At 37.8% G+C, this 9,631-nt stretch overlaps 1 pseudogene; it reads left to right on the forward strand.

The window, feature by feature from the left end:
- Nucleotides 1-269: 269 nt before the first annotated feature.
- On the forward strand, nt 270-4,145 carry LOC118854939 (annotated as a pseudogene).
- The last annotated feature ends 5,486 nt before the right edge of the window (nt 4,146-9,631 follow it).

Genomic DNA, 9,631 nt, shown 5'->3' on the forward strand with positions numbered 1-9,631 from the left:
TTCAAAAGTGTTTGTTTTTGATTACCTCCACACCCATCTGCCCTCCCCTCCATCATCCCCCACTTTTTTATTATCTTCTTCCCTCTTCTTTCCTGTGTGGTAAGATACTCAATTGAGTATGTATGGTATTCCCTTCTCTGGCCAAATCTAAAGAGAGCAAGATTCACTCATTCCCCCCTCACCTGCCCTCTCCCCCCCTCCCCCAGAACTGCTTCTTCTTGCCACCATTATGCGAGATAATCCACCCCATTCTATCTCTCCCTATCTCCCTCTCTCAATATATTCCTCTCTCATCCCTTAATTTGATTTTATTTCTTTTAGGTATCTTCCCTTCATCTTCAACTCACCCTGTGTCTACTCTCTCTCTCTCTCTCTCTCTGTATATATATATACATATATATACCCGTACATATATACATACATAAACATTCACATATATATATATATGTATATATATATATATATATATATATATATATATATATGTATATGCATATTCCCTTCAGCTACCATAATACTGAGGTCTCATGAATCATGCACATCATCATCTTTCCCTGTAGGAATGTAAACAAAAGAGTTCAACTTTAGTAAGTCCCTTGCAATTTCTTTTTCTTGTTCTTTTTCTTGATTACCTTTTCATGCTTCTCTTGATTTTTGTGTTTGGAAGTCAAATTTTCTATTCAGCTCTGGTCTTTTCACTGAGAAAGCTTGAAAGTCCTCTATTTTATTGAAAATCCATATTTTACCTTGGAGCATGATACTCAGGTTTGCTGGGTAGGTGATTCTAGGTTTTAATCCTAGCTCCATTGACCTCCAGAATATTGTATTCCAAGCCCTTCGATCTCTTAATGTAGAAGCTGCCAGATCTTGGGTTATTCTGACTGGGTTTCCACAATACTCAAATTGTTTCTTTCTGGCTGCTTGCAGTATTTTCTCCTTGATCTTGGAGCTCTGGAATTTGGCGACAATATTCCTAGGAGATTTCTTTTTGGGATCTATTTGAGGAGGCAATTGATTGATTCTTTCAATTTCTATTCTGCCCTGTGGCTCTAGAATATCAGGGCAGTTCTCCTTCATAATTTCTTGAAAGATGATATCTAGGCTCTTTTTTTGGTCATGGCTTTCAGGTAGTCCAATAATTTTTAAATTATCTCTCCTGGATCTATTTTCCAGGTCAGTGGTTTTTCCAATGAGATATTTCACATTGTCTTCCATTTTTTCATTCCTTTGGTTCTGTTTTATAGTATCTTGATTTGTCACAAAGTCACTAGCTTCCACTTGCTCCAATCTAATTTTTAAGGTAGTATTTTCTTCAGTAGTCTGTTGGACCTCCTTTTCCATTTGGCTAATTCTGCCTTTCAAGGCATTCTTCTCCTCATTGGCTTTTTGGAGCTCTTTTGCCATTTGAGTTAGTCTGTTTTTTAAGGTGTTGTTTTCTTCAGTGTATTTTTCAGTGTTTTTTTGGGTCTCCTTTAGCAAGTCATTGACTTGTTTTTCATAGTTTTCTCGCATCCTTCTCATTTCTCTTCCCAATTTTTCCTCTACTTCTCTAACTTGCTTTTCCAAATCCTTTTTGAGCTCTTCCATGGCCTGGGACCAGTTCATGTTTTTCTTGGAGGTTTCTGTTGTAGGCTCTTTGACTTTGTTAACTTCTTCTGTCTATATGTTTTGGTCTTCTTTGTCACCAAAGAAAGAATCCAAAGTCTGAGACTGAATCTGGGTGTGTTTTCCCTGCCTGGCCATATTCCCAACCAACTAACTTGACTCTTGAGTTTTTCAGCAGGGTATGACTGCTTGTAGACTAGAGAGTTCTAAGTTCCACGTTTGGGGGGGAGTTGCCAGCTCTGTCACACCAGCACTACTCCTTCCCCAAGAACCCCCAACCTGGACTGGGCTTAAATCTTCAGCAGGCTGTGCATTCCTACTCTGATCTGCCACTTAATTCCTCCCACCAGGTGGGCCTGGGGCTGGAAGCAACTGCAACTGTAGCTGCCCCCGGGCCAGTACCCAAACCTCGAACTCCTTCCACTCTCGCAGCTTTTCCCACTAACCGTCTCCGCTTTCTTTGTTGTTTGTGGGTTGAGAAGTCTGGTAACTGCTGCAGCTCACTGATTCAGGGCGCTAGGGCATGCTCCAACTGGCTCCTGGTCTGGTTGGTCAGCACAGTTCATGCTGGGCTCTGCTCCGCTCTGCTCCCAACTCCCAGCTCCCAGCTCCCAGCTCCGTGTGGGATAGACCTCACCCAGAGACCATCCAAGCTGTCCTGGGCTGGAGCCCTGCTCCCTCTGCTGTTTTTGTGGGTTCTGCAGTTCTACAATTGGTTCAGAGCCACTAGCTCACTCTAGTCTCTGGTTTCCTGCCACCATCTTGGCTCTGCCCCCGGAAATCTTCCCCAGATTTTCTGACACAATCTTTTCTATGATTTCTTATACCACAGTGGTATTACATTACAATCATATGTAAAAATTTCTTCAATCATTCCCCAATTGATAAATACATCCCATACTTTCTAGTTCTTTTACCCTACAACAATGCTAATATTATTGCTTTTTTAAAGGAAGTTTAGGATATTTTCTTCTTCTTTTGCTCTTTGTGGTATATAAGTCTAGAAGAGGTATTAATGGTTTAAAGCATATGCACTATTTACTATTTCTCTGGGCATAGTTCCAAATTGTTTTCCAAAATAGCTATGCCAATTCACAATTCCACGAAAAAAAATGTATTGGGTATTTGTTTCCTCATAGCCCTTCTATCATACGTAATTTTCTTTTTGTGATCACCTTTGCCAATATGATTAAGTGTAAGGTGGAACCTCAGAATTGCTTTAATTTGCTTTTCTCTAATTATTATTGATTTGGGACATTTTTAAAAATGACAATAGATTTCATCCCCTGGGAATTGCTCACACATATCATTTGACTATTCATCAATTGATGAGTAGTATTTCTATAATTATTTGTATAAATTCAAATCCATTACTTACATGTCTTAGAAATTAGACCTTTATCTCAGTAACTTGCTGTAGAGACTTTTCCTTAGTTAAATTATTTCCTAACCTTAACTGTAGTGAATTTACTTTAACAAAACACTTTAGATTGTATGTAATCAAAACAGTTCATTTTATCTTCTCTATTCTTCTATATCCCTGTTTTGGCCATGAACTTTTCTTCATCCATAAATCCAAAAGTAAATTTCTTCCTTGTTCCTATAGTTTATGATGTGACCTTTTATACCTAAGTCAAGTATCCATTTGGAATTTACTTGGCATAGAATGTGAGATATTGGCCTAAACGTAATTTCTGCCAGATTGCTTTCCAGTTTTTCCAGAAGTTCCTATCAAATGGTAGGTCTTTACTCCAGTAGCAGACATCATTGAGTTTATTTTAAACTATACTACTACATTATTTTATTTGAGGATGTTAAATACCTATTCTGTTCCAATGATCAACCTCTCCATTTTTAAGCATTGCCAAATTGTTTTAATTACAGATATTTTGAAATCTGCTACTGAAAGCCTCTCTTTGTTTCTACTTTTTTTTAAAATATTATTTCCCCTGAGATTCTTGACCACTCAAACTCACCACATGTGGCTAATATCCAAGAATCTTCAGAGAAAGACAGATATTATTTTAGAGAAGACTTTAAAGAGAAGAAGGCTATTTCACATCACTAGGTTCTCTGCCAGATAACCTCCAGCCCCAGTCATGTAAGAATTCTATGGAAAATATCAGCAGTGCCAAGCATGATATTAGAGAACTCTTCTACCAGCTCTAAGAAGCAAGAAAGCATCTGAGGATCAGCAGAATAACCATAAGGCACTATTTGGGCTGTGGATCAAGTAGAGTAGGAGCCAGTTGGAAAATGCAGATGGTGATGCACAGCTCCTTGGAGCCTGGACTCTGGGAATGTCCTATAGCATTGCTGTGGAATAACAGTCAGCATTTGTGGATCTCGTGACTAAAATCCAAGGTTTCCCAAGCAGCCTTTAAGACAAGCTCCAACAGGCCTGCTGTGACATGCAAGAGCTTCATACTGCCTTTTCCCTAAGTAAGGGGTTTGAAGATCTAGACAAGTATGATCTGATCCAGAGCCAGTTTAAGCTGACCCAAGCCCAGAGAAATATAGATGAATTTTTGTTTTTTTAGAAGGTAGTATTACTTTTGGTTGGATTGTAGTACCACTTTTCACCTCTGAAGATTCCTTCCCAGAGGTGATAAGATTCTCTAAAGAGAAAAAAAATCTTGCATTATGATGCAGAATCAAACTGATACTTCCAGATTCTTGGCAGCATTCCCTATGCTAGTTTATAGTTAATAACCATGCTCTGTATATTTTTGGATTATGAAAATGAAGCTGCATTGGAAATTTTTTTAAAAGATGAATTTCATGATTATTTCTCTCATTCAATAAAGCAAGCCTTGGTATTTTGATGGGCATGGCACTGAAAAATAAATAAATTTAAGTAATAATGTCATTTTTAAAATTATATTGGCTTGGCCTACCCATGTGCAACGATTTTTGTTCCTATCATTTCTGTGTCTTTATTTTCATAAAGTCAAAAATTTCTGTATGTATCTCAATGGAGAGATTCACAAGTATGTTATACATTAGTTATTTTGTGTGAAATTTCTCTTCTCATCTCCTTTTTCTGGGTTTTAGTTGTAATATATAGGAGTTATAATGATTAATGTAGATTCATTTTCTATCCTACAACTTTGCTGCTTATTAATTTTTCAATTAACTTTTAGTATACTCTGTGGCTCTCTAAGTACACCATCATATCTCCTATAAAAAGTGATGACTTGCTTCTTTTTTCTTTGCCTATGTTTATTTTTTTTATTTATTTTTCCTACTACTTTACTTAGCATTATGAGTGCTGGGCCATTTACTGAATAAAATCCAACCAATTCTCTTCCTCCTAAGACCTGATCACTGTCTGTCTATAGTAGATGTCCAAGACATTTGTTCTGATGCATTAGTACATGAGGCTATGCATGCAACTGTACATTGTAGTTTAGAAGAGTAGTGTCAAAGTAAAATAGAAATAGGAGCCACTAAATAGGAGCCTGTAGGCATATATTGACTTAGAATACCATTTATTATATTACTATATTTTGTTTCATTCTTTTTTATTTAAATATTTCCCAATTACACTTTAATCTGTTTTGAACTGCAATTTGCAGTGTTGGAAGCTGTGAGTTTATCTTCATTCACTTGGCTTTTCCTGCATGAGTCACAGAACCAGAGAATTTGAGAGTTGGAAGGGACCTCAGTGTTCACATAGGACACTCCATACATGAAAGGAATCATCCCTATAACATCTCGCAGATGATCTTCCAGCTAACATCCCAAAGACTCCAACGAAGGAGAACCCCTACCACTTTAAACAACACATTCTACTTTTGGATGTCTCCAATTAGTATGAGAAATTTTCCCCTAACACCTTGATGAAATTGATGTTTTTGAAACTTCTATACAATGCTCTTTGTTCCACCCTCTGGGGTCCATTTTTTTTAAAAAGAAATTCTAGTCCCTCTATCACATGCTGTTATACTCGCTTTGATCTGCTCTTCTCCAGGATAAACATACTTCATTTTAAACCAGTCCTCAAATGACATGAATCCAAGCCCCTTTATTATCTTGTTTGTCTTCCCTCTGAGTTCTCCAGCTTAACAATGTACTTATTAAAGCATGGCACCCATATTAGCACACGATACTCCAGATGAGATCTGAAGAGAAAAGAGCTCAATGGAATGACTACTTCCCAATTTTTAGAATTTATGCTCCTCTTAATGTAGGCCCTGGTCATATTAGCTTTTTTGATGGCCACACCATACTATTAATTCATAGAAATTTCAGTCCACTAAAATTCATAGATCTTTTTTTCAGAACAACTTCTTTATACAAATGCCCCTTATTTCATTCTTTTTAAGTAGATTTTTATTTCAAGTGCAAGATTCTACTTTTAACATTACTATATATCATTTTATTGGATTTGGTGCAATGTGATGGGCTCTCATGATCTTTTTAGATCCAGACTTTGTTATCCAGTATGTTAGCTAACTCTCAAAGCTTTGTGTTCTAAAATTTTATCAGCATGCCACCTATGCCAATATACTAATCATCAATAAAAAGATTAAATAGCATGAGCACAGGTGCAGAGCCCTTAAATGCTGCACTATTGCACTGACATTAAAACGTTAGCCTCTACACTTTGGGTGTGGCCATACAAGCAGATCTCATTCTATTGATTGGTGTATTTACTCTCCAATTCTCTCTCCATTTTCCCAAAAGAATACTTTGAGATACTTGATCAAGGACTTTGCTAAGATTTAGCTAAACTATATCTCAGGAACTCCTCTCATCTACTAATTTAGTAATTCTGTGAAGAAAAAGGAAATGAAATTGATCTGGTATGACCTGTTCTTGATGAAGCCATACTTATTCTTTGTCATCAGTGTTTCCCTTTCTTAGATTTTGGCAAGTACTTTTCCAATGACTGATTCTAGAATTGTTCCAGAAACAGAAATTAGGCCCACATTCCTATAATCTGTGAGTTGTTCATTTCTCTTTATTGAAAACTAGGAACATCACTTAACATTCTTCAGTTTTGTGGTATGTTTCCTTTTTCCCCCATGATCTTTCACCTATTGTAACCAGTAGCACAGCAATCACACATCTCCAGTACTTTAAAGACCCAATGATGTCGTTCATCTGTAATTATTAGGTTGATATATTTGAATGGTAATGAATTTCATTTAGGAAGCTCTGTAGTGTTCTGTGGCCTGATATGAACAATCTAATGTAATTTGCAAAAGGGGATATCTGGAAAACCTCAATCACAGGCTATTCCTGTTCCATTTTGACTCTGTTCTAGATAATTTTCATGAGTGTAGCAAAGGTCTTTAAGCTGAGGTCTCCCTGATTTATTTATATTTATCCTCATGTATTTAGACCTGGAAGACAGTGCAGAGCTAAGGAAATAGCAAGCCCTCATTTCAGAGATGAAGAAACTAAAGCCTTGTGTGATTAAGTGATTTGACAAAGATCACGTGGGTAGTAAATAGCACAGCCAGGATTTGGACCAAGTTCTCTGTCTCAGAGACCATCATTCTTTCCATTACACCACAATGCTTGTTCATGTGTGACAGTTTATTGGGGAAAGGAAAAAATCTTTCAGTCATCTTTTTGCTTTGCTAAGTCTAATTTTTTAATAGTCAAGAAACAGTAAACCTAGTGGGGATCTTCTATTCTCTGCACCTTTCAGTTTTTTGTAATTATAAAGATGCAATTTGCTAGAGAAGATCATTTCTGAAAATATACTAAGTCCTTTTTCACATTTTTATAAGGTTACCCTCAGTTATTAGGTTGCCTGCCCTTTTAAAATTCCCTTTCAGCTTCTCTGTATATCTTGAATGAGTCCTATTTAAATGTTATTTCACCCATTAAAATGTAAGCTCCTTGTAGGCAAGGAATGTCCTTGCTTTTCTTTGTAACAGTAGCACAGTGCCAGACACAAAGTAAGAGCTTAATAAAGCTTATTGATTCAATAGATGTGTGTAGTTATTGCCAGAAAAGAAGTAAAAATGAGAAAGGTGATGTATATTGGCAGTTATTGATGCCCTCATAATTGCCTTTTCACTTAAAATATAATATTTGACTCCCCCCAATTCTGAATATTTAATGCTTTTTCACCTTTGAATTTCTGGAATATTTGCATTTTTGTTCCTTCAAAATTATGTAACCCCCAGCATGGAGTGTGTGGGATGTTAAGGGAAGAGCAGTACCTCTGCTGTGAGGACTGGCAAGCCCTTTTGCCAGAGCTCATTTCCAAATTTGGTATCCATCTGATTCACCTAACTCTCACCTGTGGTTCCAAGAAGCTATAGCATGCTCAGCAGCCACACTCAGGTAAAACTATTTCAGTAGATGGGCTAAACCAGGTTGAGGGAAACCAACTGTCCTCAAATCCATTGCTGAGATTGCAGGGTGTCTACCCCAAGCAAATGAAGACTTCCCCAGCAGAAAAGGCAGCTGAGAACAATTTCTTTCAATGGGCTACTAAGGCCTTGGAAGCAGGTTCTGTGGAGCACTTAGAGCTTGGTTAGGCATTCAAGATGCCACTGCATCCTGAGCTGTTACCAGTTGTCTTGACTTTTGCTTTATTACTTAACTCCAGTGACCCTGGAAGAGAGACTGAGGCCAATGACTTTGTGCAATTCTGTCTCACTTAAATCCGATTTGTTCATGAGTCAAAAGACATCACCCATAGCACTTTACCATTATTACCTACCTTGAAATTCTATGGCAATGGGCAAGTAACAGAGCAGCAGGAGTTGTAATCACAACCCTGTACACAGTTGTCCCAGGCAGTAGGGTTGTCTTCTCACTGAACTAAAGTAGTAGTGGGATTTGGCAACCCCCTGGGTGTCTGAGCAGCCTTTTTGAAGGACTGCATTGCCCACCTCCTGCCATGAGGAAAGGTTTAGAAAAGGTACCCTAAAATTCTCTGTTTCACCCAACCATGCCCTGCTTACTGGAATAGGCAGGGATCTTAGCCTGTACTCAAACACACACACACACACATACACACACAAATAAATGCATAAAAACTTTTGCAAAGATGATTCCACTCACCATTGGTGCATGGAATGTACTCACACTTATAGACAACACTAAATCCAGTGGACCTGAAAGAAGTATAGCTCTTCTTGTGAGAAAACTCAACAGGTATCTCATCCAAATAACAGCCCTGAGAATAACAAGAATGCCAAATGAAGGCCAGCTTACCAAATTTGGAACTAAATGCATGTGTTTCTGGAGTGGCCAAACTGATAGTGTGCCATGAAGATGGTGTAGGTTTCACAATCAATCCTAATCTAGTCAACAAGCTTGTATGCCTTCCAACAGGAATGAATGACAGGCTCGTGGCAATGCAACTGCCACTTCTAGGAAAATGCTATGCCATTATTATTGATACATAGGCTCCCACCATCATGAACCCTGATGAGGTGAAAGAAAAATCTATGAAGATTTGGAGACAGTCTTCATCAATGTGCTTAAAGAGGACAAGCTTGGAATTCTTGGTGACTTTAATACCAGAATAGGCACACTCTATTAGACATAGCAGGGAGTTCATAGGAGAAATGGAGTTGGAAACAGCAACAGTAATGCTTACTTACTACAGACAACTTGTACATCTCATAATCTCATCACCAACACTGTCTTCCATTTAGCTAAATGCAACAAAACTTCATGGATACACTCTTGCAGCAAACATTGGTATTTAATATTAAATAATAATTTAATGTCATTATAAGGAGAAGAGACAGAATGCGAGAGTGATGAAGGTGATGTGTGGTGAAAAGTACTAGACTAATCATAGACTTATCTTCCCCAAGCTAAATGTTCACATTCAACAAAAGCAGTTGCCCCAAGGCAAGATGACTACCAGAAGACTTAATGTCAACAGATTAGAGTGTTCTCCTTGTGTGAACAGTTGCTAAGTAGGAGAGAAAACTGAGCCAGCACAAGGTTGGCAACAGTGGAGCAGAAAAGGAGTAGTCAGTTTTCAGAGATTTGGTATACAGCACCGCATTTACTAATCTGGGCCAGAACACTCATAAACATC

The sequence above is a fragment of the Trichosurus vulpecula genome, chromosome 6, assembly GCF_011100635.1.
Source record: "Trichosurus vulpecula isolate mTriVul1 chromosome 6, mTriVul1.pri, whole genome shotgun sequence".
Classification (NCBI taxonomy): domain Eukaryota; kingdom Metazoa; phylum Chordata; class Mammalia; order Diprotodontia; family Phalangeridae; genus Trichosurus; species Trichosurus vulpecula.